The 13,048-nt window shown below is 50.6% G+C and overlaps 1 pseudogene; it reads right to left on the bottom strand.

The window, feature by feature from the left end:
- Positions 1 to 495: 495 nt before the first annotated feature.
- Positions 496 to 918, bottom strand: LOC112315279 (dynein light chain 1, cytoplasmic-like; annotated as a pseudogene).
- Between the last annotated feature and the right edge of the window lie 12,130 nt (positions 919 to 13,048).

Consider the following 13,048-nt stretch of genomic DNA (forward strand, 5'->3'; position numbering starts at 1 on the left):
TTTTCATCCATTAGATGACGTTATTTAACTTAAATAACTATTTAAATATTAAGTCCAGATATGAGGAAATAAGCACTCTCAAGCAGTATAAATTGATTTGACTTGAAGATATCTATCAAAATGTAAAAGGTGCAAATTCTTTGATTGAGCAATTCCACTTTAAGGAATCCATACAGGAGAGAAAGTCAGTATGTGCACAAAATTAGGGGTTTCAATAAAGTATGGTTTTTAATTGAAAAAAATGAGGAAACCATTATTATGTCCACTAATGTTCATTAATGGAGCAATGGTTAAAAAATGATAGCCCACTCACATTATGAAGCCCTGTGACCATTTCAAAACCAGGGAGTAAATTTCTTTTTTCCTTTACTAGTTTGCTCATTGTTGTTTTTTGTTTTTGCCTTTTGATGCTTATGTACTTATATTTGGGCAAATGTTTTTGTTACTGTTGACACTATTACAACGAAGTGTCCCACCTCACCCACCTCCACCCGTTTATCGTTTTGCAACCACGAGGAAGGAGCACCGCGAAGGCCCTGCAGAACACGGTGCAGTGAGGCTTCCGGCCAAGGCCTCAGCCTCTGGTGTTGGGGTGCGGGCTGCCGCCCCTGCTTCTGGGTGGATCACGGGCACAGGGCACAGCCCACACTTCTTACCAGAATTGAACAGGAGAACAGCCACTTGGCCCAGGTGGGATTCAATGAGCAGCTTGGCACCCTGCATCACGGAACTACCTGGAGCTGCTCCCCACAACGCAGTGCCCCTCAGGGCTGTACCTCTTGTCACACTCCTTCTTCCTCGGGCCACAATGTCCTTCTCTGTGTCATTTTTCTCTGATGCCTGAGTAGCCCATTCCCCGGAGTCCTGCTGCATCTCCTCCGAGGCATCGGCATCTTCTATTGCCCTTTGGTGGCACATGGTCACGCTGGAGCAGGGGCTGGCCGACTTCGACTGTCTCCCGGGGCAGGGCTGGCATCTCCAAGTAAATTTCTTACTCCTGCCCAAAGACTTCTGAGCACCATTAATGAGAAGAGCCTGGTTCAGAACATAAGACATAACATAAAACCTTTTTGGGTTTCTGGGGTTTTTTTGAAAGTTTGTTGGGGTTTCGTTGGTGGTGGTGGTGGTGGTTTCTGTGCTTTGCTTGTTGGCCATTGGGATGTGCTTACGTGTGTGCAAAGTGGACTGCGCTGAACAGACCCAGGCTGACACCCGAGGGTGCGCGAGGGCAGGTCGGACCAGTCTGAGGGAAGGGCGTCCCTCCCGTCTCCTGTCCACCAGGGCGTCGTCACTGGCTGCTCTGCCCCCGTGTCGCAGCTTCAGCCTTGTGCCCCGCCACACCCCAACCCGGGTTTTCCTCTCTCCTCTGCTGCTGCGCTGTCCTGTGCGTGGGGAGCAAGGAGGTGCACCCCCACTCTAGGGAAGGCTCCCCTGACTCCATGCTGGTTTCCTTGGTGGGGGTAGGTTGGAAGCAGAGTAGGAAAACTTTCTCATGTTTTGTTCTTCACTTTTTCAAACATCTGGATGGTTTGAATCTAACACAAAAATGAATGCATGGGTTTTCGAGGCAATATAAACAAGCAGGAAAGGAGAACAAGTAGGAGGTTATGAGCTGGGGGAGATGCTATGGCTTCTTGTTGTTGCTGTCTTACTTTCTGATGTCTTCTTGAACTGTTCAAACAATTGTTTTTAAGGCCCTGGAAAGACTCAGTTTCCCTAAACATCTCCTACATATCAGTCCCAGCACCAGAGATTTGTCACTTGTTTGGTAAGTATTTACTGAGGTTGTATTGCAGACAAAACTCTGGGCTAAATTTTGCTTCTTTCTGTCTCTCTTTCTTCCTCATTAAAATGCAAATATCTCCCTCCTCATCCCCTATGGCTGAGGTGCAAAACCTACTTTCAACTAGCACCTTGGGAGATTCCAGTGGCTAAGAAAAAAGGGGGTGGGGAGCATTTTTGTCCATGTATCCATTCATTCATTCAACCACTATTGAGAATTTCCAGTTGCTATAACAAGTTGTCTTTCTTTCTTTCTTTCTCTTTCTTTCTTTCTTTCTTTCTTTCTTTCTTTCTTTCTTTCTTTCTTTCTTCCTTCCTTCCTTCCTTCCTTCCTTCCTTCCTTCCTTCCTTCCTTCCTTTCTAGAAAGAGGGGAAGGGAGGGAGAAAGAGAAGGGGAGAAACATCGATGTGAGAGAGAAACATTTATTGGTTGCCTCTTGTATGCACCCTGACCAGGGACTGAACCCACAACCCAGGCCTGTGTCCTGACTGGGAATCCAACCAGCGACCTTTCACTTTACAGCCAATGGAGCCACACCAGTCAAGGCAACAAGCTGACCTTTAATCTAATGAGCAAGGCAGGCAACAAGAAGCTAACTTATGAAAGGAAAGAAGAAAAGAAGGGGGGAGGGAGGAAAAAGAAAGAATAACAAGCTATGTAAGGGCACGGAGAAAAGATACGGGAGCCGCGAGTGCCTACCGGATGCTCTGATCTCTGCAGGTAAGACTTCCTGAAGGAAATGACTGGGGGGAGACCCAGTATTCCAACCGTGTTACTGGGAGACTGGTATAGGCACCAGTTTGACCTGACTAACTCATAGCAACTGAGACGCATATGCACGAGGAACCGTGCCAAATGCGGACGCCTTGCACATACAATCTCCCACCACCCTCTTGGGAAGCTGCGTCCTGCTACCTTCATCCTCAGTGTACTGGCCTTCCACTTTCACACAAATAAAACAGTACTTCAGAGTGGAGAGGGACTTACAAGTGTGGGGATGGAAAGTGATGCAAGGTCTGGAGTTGGCAGCAGGTGAGGCAGAGGAGAGAGGTTTGGGAGAAGGGCAGAGGTGCGCCTAGAGCTGGGAGGCCAGGTGAGGGCTAGCAGCCAAGGCAAAGAACGTGGTAGCTAGGCACGGAGACAGCCAAGGAGGCAGACCGTGAGAGATGTTTGGCCCGCAAAAGAGAGGATTTGGTGAGGACTCTCAGAGGAAGAGGAGTGCCAGGGTGAAGCCTGGGTCCACGGCTCGCAGAAGCAGGTGGCTGTCAGTGGCCTTTCCCGGGCCGAGGAGCCCAGGAGGGAGCGAGCTGGACTCGGAGGACAGGCAGTGGGGCTCCGGAGGCCGGCCTTCAACATGTCCACGCTGAGCCATCTTTAAAACCGCCAACGGCAGCTACTAAGACAGAGCTCAGAAAAGCAGCCGAGACGGGGAATGTCAGCGTGGGAACCACTGCCATGCAGACGCGTGGGTGATGTCAAGTGGGACACGCGTGTGCTGAATAACAACAGAAATGAGTGGTGGTCAAAGGCAAAGTCCACTGAGATAAGGCCCAACTGCCCTCTAGTGGAATCCCCGCCATCCCGGCAGCCTGCACAAGGGAACACACGGAGCTGGTTTGCGAGTGACTGCACAGGACGCTGTAGGCTCCCTGCCGAGCAAACAGACCTCAAGGAGAGCCGCCTCCCTCCCTCCACGGGGCTCTGGGGAAAAAACAAGGTCTCTCTTTTAATGGAATTCGAAAGAAAGAAAGCTAATTAAAAATTGTGTTTTTGAAATACCAGTCTATAATCCTTTTTCCATGATCCAAATACTATCCAAAGGTTTTTAAAAACCAAAACATTTTTCCCTAAACTCTTTTGGTGGCCAAACCTGACTTGATCTGAACTGACTTGGTGGCAAAATCTGACCTGAATTTTCATGATGCTATTTATAGCCCTCGGGTGCCCCCTTTGTATGCAAAAACCTGACTGACCCAGGCGTGATGTGATGGAGTAAATGTGCCCTAGTGCCTTCCTAAATCTCTAAAGCATCAAATCTAGAATCTCTAAACCACTCAAGTCTGAGAATGCTGAGTCTCCAGCGGTCCTGGGGTTTTAGCTAAAGGATCAGGCAGATGGCCAACGGCAGAAGAAATTCTAACATTTCAATTCTTAATCATAGGAATGTCCAAAAAAGGAAAATCACCCCTGAGTGAACATAGGCAGGCTCTGGTTATCCGAGACTCAAGTGCAGTGCAACAGGGAATCTTAACCGAAGGCACAGCACGCACTTAAACTTGCCTGCAGCAACAAGGGCAGCCGTGCAGTGAGCTGCCACCGTCCTGGTAATGTGTGCACGTGTGTGCATGTGTGCACGTGTGTGCCTGTGAAAACACAAATGTGTATGTGTCGTGTCTATGAATGGGGAGACAGGCATAGACTAGAGACGCTTTTGCTCTTTCTGCCCTGCGAGCCAGTGCTGAGGCTCCCTGCTGCCACAGGTCCCTGAAGGTACCGCGGGGTGGACCCTACCTCCTGACCCTGGCTCTCTTCCCCACCTCAACCCTAAAAAATGAGATGCAGAAAATCCAGATGACGATTCTGTACCATGATCTTCCCTTAAGAAAGAAAAAGAATGAGCATTTTCTGCTAACACCGTGCCAAGGAAAAACACGTGGTGTGCTGGAGAGTCCCTGCGACTGACATGAAAAACCTGTGATCAGCTCCTTCCCGTGTTCTTCCGAGCGTGTCACGGCCCAGGGCCAGGGGCGAGTCCGGGCAGAAACACGGTCAGACATTTTCACCTTACCCCATGTGCGCTGGAAACAGACTGCCTGCCTCGTGGTCTAAAATTCTCCCCAAAATAGTACCTTAAATTCATTTGGAATGGAGACTTTTACTTGATGTGCATTTGTTCATTCGCCATTCACAGCTGATCCTTGAACAATGCAGAGTTAGGCGCGCTGAGCCCACACAGTCCAAAGTCCAAGTAAAACTTTTGACTTCCACAAAACTTAATTACTGGCAGCCTATCTTGCCCAGAACCCTTCCTGCTGACATAAAGAGTCAAATATTAACTCACATTTTGTATGTTATATGTATTATATATTGGATTATTACAATAAAGTAAGCTAGAGAAAAGAAAATGTTTGTTATTAAGAAAATCATAAGGAAGAAAAAAGACATTTACAGTATTTACTGAAAATATCTGCATATAAATGGACTCACCCAGACCAAACCCCTGTTGTTCGAGGACCACCTGTATTTACTGTGCGACCACTAAGCACCAGGGGTTGTCCAGGATATATGGTAAACAAGACAAAGTTCTCCTAATCCAGGAGAAGGGTGATGAAGCCAGAGAAGATTACCCCCATTTCATAGATGACAGAAATGAGACTGGGCAAGTCCACGTGTCAATGACAGGGGTAAGAGAAGCGGAAGCCGCCAGCAGGCCCTCTGCCATGGTTTCTGTCTGAGACCCCAGCCCTCTAGCTGCCCCACTGACCTGCAAACCTCTGCCCTGCAAACTGGAGACCCAGGCCCACCTCAGCCATAAGACCTGGGGCGTCAGGAGCAGAGCCCTGCAGGAGACCCCAGAGCAGCCAGAGCACACGTCCAAGCCCCAGAACACAGTTGCCCCAAAGAAGCCGATGAGGAGGGTTTGGGAAATGACTGTGACTCCCAAAGCCAAGCACGCCAAAATCCAAATCCAGATTGTTTTTAGGTCCTTTCCCAAGTCGGTAGTGTGGTAGAGCTTATTTATGGCTGTTGGTATTATGACTTTGCAGGCAGTCCTGGGGCTGCCTGCAAGCGAGCGTTTGACAAGCAGGCCCCCAGGAATGGCTGTCCTGCTTCTGCACAGCGCCAGTTTCCGGCCAGAGCCTGCACAGCAGTTTGCGGGGGCACCCGGTTGCCAACGAGCTGCAGCCGGCCGGGGAGGAGTGTTTCCACCGTCTCTCAGGATTTCCTGAAGAAAGACCGAGGCGGGAAGGGGTCACCGAAGGCCGCAGACACATTGTGTAAAGTCTGGGTTCCTGCATACTTTCTAGACAGGTAAGGGAGGCGCTAGAGATGTCACAGTCTGTATGCTCTTGGCTCCCGAAGGACTGAGACGGGCCAAAAATGCAGGTAAACAACATACCGGCTGTAAACTCCTCTGCAAGAATGCTCTGGAACGGCACACCTGGATTATGGCTCCGAGCCATCGCAAACAGAGCCTGTGGGCCTGCTGGCGTCGGAACAAGAATACCCACGGGAGAAGTCAGGGGAGTGGATGGCTCAGGGGCCTGATAATGGGACGTGTTTTGCCTCTTATCTTCTGGCTCAGATTCAGCCCAGGTGGAAAAGTGACAAAAAATGGCTGCCTGATGGGGGCCTCTGGGCTGGGCCGTCTCTACTCGGGACCTGGTAAACAAGGCTCCCCCTCAGAGGAAAGGCCCAAAAAGGGAGACTTGGAGCAAACGTCTGACAGATGTGCCAAGAGCTCTGTGGGCCATGAAAAAAAGAGAAAAAATGGGGGGGGGGGGGTAAAAGGCCTCCTCCTCTTAACGGGTGGATAGAAACAGGCCCCGAGGTTATTCCTGTGGGGAAGCCACTGGGGGTCTTGAAGGATGGTTTGCAGGGAAGCTGCGGGGAAGGCGTGAGGAGGTCAGCTCCAAGGTCACAACGTGGTTGGCGAGACCGCAACCTCCAGGAACACTCAGAAGGAAGAAGAGGAGACGGCGCACAGTCTGAGTAAGCTCCTGACCCCCCCCCCCCCCCCCCCCCCGCCGGGCCCCCCGCCCCCGCCCCCGCCCAGCTCACCTCCTGCAGGGGTCCCCTGGGCTGCGGCTCAGGCCTCCGAGAGCCATCATCTCACGCCTGGTGGAGGAGCTTGGCTTCAGTTTATAAAAAACCCAACACCTGGAAGTGTGATAAAGCGAGGGGCGATAAAAGGAGGAATGCTTATACGTAAATGTCTGAAGAAGCCACTTCACCACCTTACCCTTCAACTTGTCCTTCACTTCCATCTTTTTGAGCTAAACTATGCTTTTAGGTCAAAGTCTGCCAAGCTCAATACTATTGCCACTCTGAGCTGAGTAGGTTTTTGTGGCTGTTCGTGCCCTGGTGAGCAGCACACCCAGCCTCTACCCAATGTCTCCAGACACTGTCGCAACATTTCCTGATGGTCAGCATTGTCACAGTGAAGAATCGCTGCTCTCGGACAAGGGACTAAACAGGGCAGTAAAAGGAGCCTGAGATCAGGAGCCAGCAGACCAGGCGTGGGTCTGGGTCTCACTCCTGTCCACGTGACATTGGGCATGTCATGGGCCACCTGGGCATGGACCATCTGGGCATGGACCACTTGTCAGCACCCTGGCAAGCACCCCCGCTGCCCTGCTGGGGTAGCGGGAAGGTCACGTCAGATGATACAGCCTGGTCCCTGGTGGGTGTTCGATTTTCAGTCTTCTTCCCTCTCTCCTCCGAAGGCCCTTTCAACACGGAGAGACACCTTCCATGGTCTAACCTGTCCCCCACTGCTCTTCTGCACCAAATCCCCTAATTCGTTCTCTGCACACACACTGAGCTGAAACTGAAAGACTTGGGAATCGTGCCTTAGCTTTGCACCGACTGCACAGATCAGCAATGCTCGGCCTGTGCACCTCCAGAATGTTTAAAACAGGCAGTACCTGACCGTCTAGTCAGGGGCACTGACCCCTCTCCCCTTAAGACTGTCAAATGAGAAAATGACAACAGCCCACACAACAGTAGCTGTCTGGTGTGAATCAAAACGATACCTATTTCCTTTCTTTTTTGTCAGATCGGCAAAAAATATATTCTTTGGTGCACAATGAATTTTAGTAATTAGTTTTGTGTGCCATGGGATGAAGAAGGTTGAACATCACTGGGCTGAATGAACTAGACAAGCTATTTATTTCACCTCCTCCAGATTCTCCGATGTTCAGTCGGTATCCTCACCTCGGCATCTACGAACCTGCCGGAAGGGACCTCTCTCGCTGTGTGAGTCTGGCAGAATGCGGACTGCAGGCTCCCTCTACCCAGCCATGTTTACATCCTGTTGGATTGGTTCTCACACGCGTCTGTGCATTCAGACAGCCTGCGAAGATTTTCAAATCAGCACACAGAGGCTCAAGGTGCCGTCCCCCGCGCCTTATTCAGTAGGTCCGGGGTGGGACTCAAGCCGCTGTCATTTTTTTAAAATGTCCCAGGTGATGCCCATGTGTGGCCAGGATGGAGCCTGACAGTCCTAGACTCAGACCCTCCAATGTCGTCTGTGCGCCTGCTCACCGTCCCTGACCCGGGATGGACTCCCCGCCTCACCCCCTCCTCCCGCACACGAATCACTGCCCCTGCCCCAGAGCTTTCCCAACTTTTCCCAGCCGTCCACGGCTCATCCTTCTTTCCAGGCTAACTCACTTCAGGAAGAATGGCCTCTTTTCTCTCGAACTGGGACTGGCTCACCTGTGAACACATTTAGTACATGCGTGATATGTGATGCTTAGGAAAAAAAACATTTATTTTCAAACAGAAATAAGCATCATATAGTAGTGTTATAGCGCATCATGTTTCAGAGGAGAAATTCTGGATAAACTTCCAAAAGAGCAGAACCTCGGTTAGAACCTGCTGTTCGGCAGCTGCCCGGGGCAGCTTGGAGCCGGAGGAAGAGGCTCCGCGGTCAGAGTTCCACTCCGAAGCCCGTCTCCATCAGCGTGCCCTGCTCACCGGACTCCGCTCTAAGTACCTTTTAGAGCTCTCTAAGGAGTAAGCCCACCATTAAAGGGTGATTTTTCATGCTGGGTCACTGCAAGATACTGCAAGATCTGAACACAATTTTTAAAATGTTTTGAATAATGGCAGTGTAATTTGAAGAAGAGTGTAGTCTCCAAGTTGATTACTTCAATAGAAACACTCATTCGAATAAATAAGTTATGATATCTTTGTTTTGAGAAAGTTATCGTTATCGATCAAAACATCATATTGCTTTAGGTTTCATCACTATGGCTAGCGTGAAAGTGTCTGCTCACAGAGGTGGCTCTCAACAAGGGGACACTGGCAAAGTCTGGAAACATTTTTAATCGTCACAAGAGCAGGCGGCTGGTGCTACCTGTCATTTGTGCCCCAGCTGGAAACTCTGAATTAGATGTGTCCGCAACTGTGGCGTACATTTTTACAGATTTTGATCTGCCTGTTCTCTCTCCAGGAGAAATTTCTTCTTTCTTATACTGCTCAGTGGGGAGCTGTATAGATGAAAGCAACAGAAAAAAACGCCATGTGACTGGCTAGCACTTTTTTTCTGGTAATTGGAAATCCCCATTAATCAGGAGTCATTGTCCCAAGAAGGTGCCACAGACAACAGCATAGTTTTGTCACCGGGAGTGTGGACTCCGGAGTCAGCCTGCCCCGGTATAAATCTCTGCTCTGTCATTTACCAGCCACGTGACTTTAAACAACTGACTGAACCTCCCTATGCCTCAATTTCTTTATCTGTAAAATGGGAGTAATGCTGTCCTTATCTCTCATTATTGTTGTAGAGGTAAAATAAACCGGAAAGTGTTCAGTGCTGGTGTGTAAAAAGTGCTCAGTGGCCATCATTAGTCACCACCATCACCATCGTAAGCAAACGCCACCGCGAAGATGAAAGAGCTGCACGTTGGCAGAGCGCACGAAGCCGAGGAAACTCCTGATCGCAGCTGACAGAGCACTTGGGCAGTGAGTGGCCCTCCACCTCGGCTGGACCCTACAATCACCAGGGAGTTTTTATAAAAGCCCAGAGGCCAGGCCACACCACAGACCAATTAAGTCAGAATCCTTGGGGAGGGGACCCAGCCCTCAGTATTTGGTTCAGCTCGCCATCCCAATGTGCAGCTCAGGTCCGAGACCCCCGCATTAACGTTATTAACGAGGATGATAACAGGAGAGTGTGTTTAAAAGGACACAGAGGCCTGTGACAGAAGTAAAAGGCAGGGAATAATCATCAAGGTTATGAATACATTCAGATTAATGGAGACACAGAGATCAGGATACAGCTGTTTCTGACCTTTGAAGAATCTATGGTCCCTATATCAGCCGCTCCTGTGAGGAAGGGGCCAGGAAGGCAGAGCACTGGGGTCTGGCTGTGCCAGCAGTGACTGCAGAGAAGGCTGGGGAGGTGGGAAGACCAGGACAAAGAGGTTGACCCTGGGGCTATGTCACCTCCCTAGGGTGATAGGTTCTCAAAAATACAAAGTGCTCACACAGGTAGTTCAACCAGGAGCTCTGGATAACCAAGGGAATTTATTTGCTGTTGATCGTTTTTAATGTTTAATTTCACAGACATAAGGACCTTATTCCCTCATCCCAGAAAGCACAGCAAACCAACCACACAATCTCAAAAACTGTCCCCACTTCAGGGCCCTGCGTCTGTCTCACTCATCACGCTGTGCTGACAGTACACACACAGTGATGACCCCCCAGGACCCCCACACGCCCCAGTTCCAGGCGGAGCACTGAATGGCCCCTGCACAGTCGAGTGACCCCATTAAAGAAAAGGAAGGGACACTCCCTACTCTTACTCCCAGAATAGGATATGGTAGGTATTTTGTACCCAGAGGACTGACTGACACGCAGGCTCAAACCGCCTTCTAAGAAGAGCAACACCAGAAAGCCCGTGAACAGAAACACGCCCTGTTGGTCTGGGTGTCCGTCTCTGCAATACCAGGGTTTTGGGGGCAGGGAGGTTTCTTTAATTTTGCTTCCACTGTAACTGAAACAAAAAGCATGAGCAATCTTCACTTGGTAGTGGCTGCGGCGAGTGGCTCCATGCACCGGAAGAAGTTTTCAGTGGTGCATTTGCCTCCTGAAGGCCCGCTGAACAGATCCAAATGCAACTACAGAAGCAAAGCTACCCCCACTCCCGGGAACCAGGCAGGAGCCTGTAGATCTCGTTTCATTTTTCTACGTGCATCCTGTTAGGGACCCTATGGAACAATGCAAGACCACCCCCCCCCCGGGATAGGGGGGGAGGGGTGGGCCATAGCAGCTGTGGGTCCAGGGCGGGAACCCCATGCAGCACCCTGTGAAGTTCTCCGCAGCTCCGGGCCACCGTGAGAGGAACACCCGGGCAAAGCAGGTTCTCGCTGAGCCTGCAGAATGCCCTCCATGTTACACAGGCCCAAACTGTGTGTGGGGCTCCTAAGCCAGTCCCTGCTCCTCATTTAGACAATCATCCCACTGCTCCATCTAAGGGAGCCCGGAGAGTTCACGGGAGATACATCAGCAAGTCAGTCCACCCCGTCTCTCCCAGACCCTCTCTCGGTGACTCCCCGGGCGAGACGACTTTTATGGGCCCTTCGTCTAGGATCCACGAAGGCTTTTCATGAGTCAAATCTTCCACAGCACTGACGGCGCAGAGGAGGCCCGGGCAGGCCGTGACCCTCCGCTTCTGCCACAAGCCAATGAGGCACCACTGCATGCCCCAAAAGGAAACGGTTACCAAAATCGAGGCGATCGCTTGCACTAAAAAATGCCTGTGGTTTCTGCTTGAAAGGAGTCAGAAGAATGCCATTCTTGAACACTACTGAAAACGTGATTAAGACGAGTCTTCAGCGGTCCGCAATAGGGACAGGAAATGTCAGAACCCAGTTTTCAGGCTCAGCTACTCGTCTCATGAATAAATGTTGAAGACGGGTTTGTCCCGTGAAAGTTGAGGAGCGCCGCGTTTAGCGATTGCACAAATCCTGAAGATTCCTTCCCTGCAACCATTTCTGTTGGTCTTGGAATGTTCGCTGGGTCCAAGCAGCTGACGAAGTTTTTTATTATTATTAATAATAACACAGGGCTTTGAGGAAGGTATGAGCCCTCTGAGTGAAGAGCCTCTGGCTTCATTCCATATTTCCAGGCCCACTATGGACCAATGGTTGCTGATTTTCTACTTAACTCTGTACTCCTGCGTCTTTTCTAGTAATAGAAACTCATTATTCAATGCAGGATGAATTCAAAGGCAAGATGTTGGGTCCTTCAGGAAGCCTTACAAAAATATTTGCTCAAAGGAAAGCCAGTTGAACTCTCCGTAGGTAATACTTGTTACTATTGCGCTGCTGTCCCACCTGGCCACCGGGAGTGGCCTCCGGTGCAGCTCAGTGTCGCTGTGCCGCCGCCGTGAATAACCGGAGGGTGCACACATCCTGTGCAGGACTTCCACAAGGGTCCCACTGCTCCTAAAAGTCCTCATGGTTCAATATAGTCAAATGCCATTAAAAAAAAAAAAAAAAAAAAAACACTTGTGAACCCTAGGCCCTGCCCTCTGGGGGCTTACAGTTTTAATCCACAGCCCACACATGTCCATAGCTGGCAATAAAAGTGTTCCAACACAGTGCCCACTCCACCCCCAGCTCTGTGCTGGGCACTGTGCAGGTTTCAGAAGTGTGGAACGTGCCTCATCCTCAAGGAGGATGCAACGGAGTTAGTGAGTCGGGATCAATGCTGGCAAGGAGGTCAGCGGGGACTGGAGGGAGCAGAGGAAAGCTCAGGAGGAGGCGCCTCCTTCCTCAGCCAGGCCTGCAAGGACATATGAGACTCCGTGGCGGGAAGGCATTTAGACAGGAGGCCAAGCAAACGAAATGTGCAGGCAGAAGTGAGTGCGGCAGGATCACATGGAATGCACAAGGGGCTCCCCTCCCGTTGCTTTTGGTCTTATTAGATCCAGCTGATGGGGACAAGGTTAGAATTATTTGAAAGAACTTTGCCTCATCTACATGCACTTCCTATGGGAGCAGAGAGACAAGGGAGCCTTTGAATGCAGACACAGTGATAGCTCAGTGACTGGAAATGTCTGTGTGAGAAAGACTGCGATTGTCACGCGGCGTGTGAAGTGCTGCTAAGGGAACACGCAGCCCTGGGGCAGGAAGTGTCCCGGGAAGACTCGGCTCGGCGACCACACGCACATCCATCACAGACGTGGTCACACCTGGGGCCAATTAGAGGCACTCCGAGAGTGCCAAGGGCGCCTGCTGCCGTCCAGGTTTCTCGTCCCCTCTGGTTCATGCTCTGCCACCCACGAGGTCCCGTGATTCCACACGAAGCCACCTCATTGGTGTCCACCAAAAATCCACTGATGCTCCAGCATTTCCTGAATTTATTGCCTCGACTACAAATGTAGACAGTCGTGGAAAGAGACTGGGGGCGGAGCACACGGCCTTCCGCCACTGGGTGGGTCCACAGTGCCAGGCTCTCCTTTCCCCCCTGCCGAGAAGTAAGAAAGTTCTCTGCTCGTCAAGCTCGCAGGAGCTCCATCTGCATTCTGCTCCA

Source organism: Desmodus rotundus, chromosome 1, assembly GCF_022682495.2.
Source record: "Desmodus rotundus isolate HL8 chromosome 1, HLdesRot8A.1, whole genome shotgun sequence".
NCBI lineage: Eukaryota > Metazoa > Chordata > Mammalia > Chiroptera > Phyllostomidae > Desmodus > Desmodus rotundus.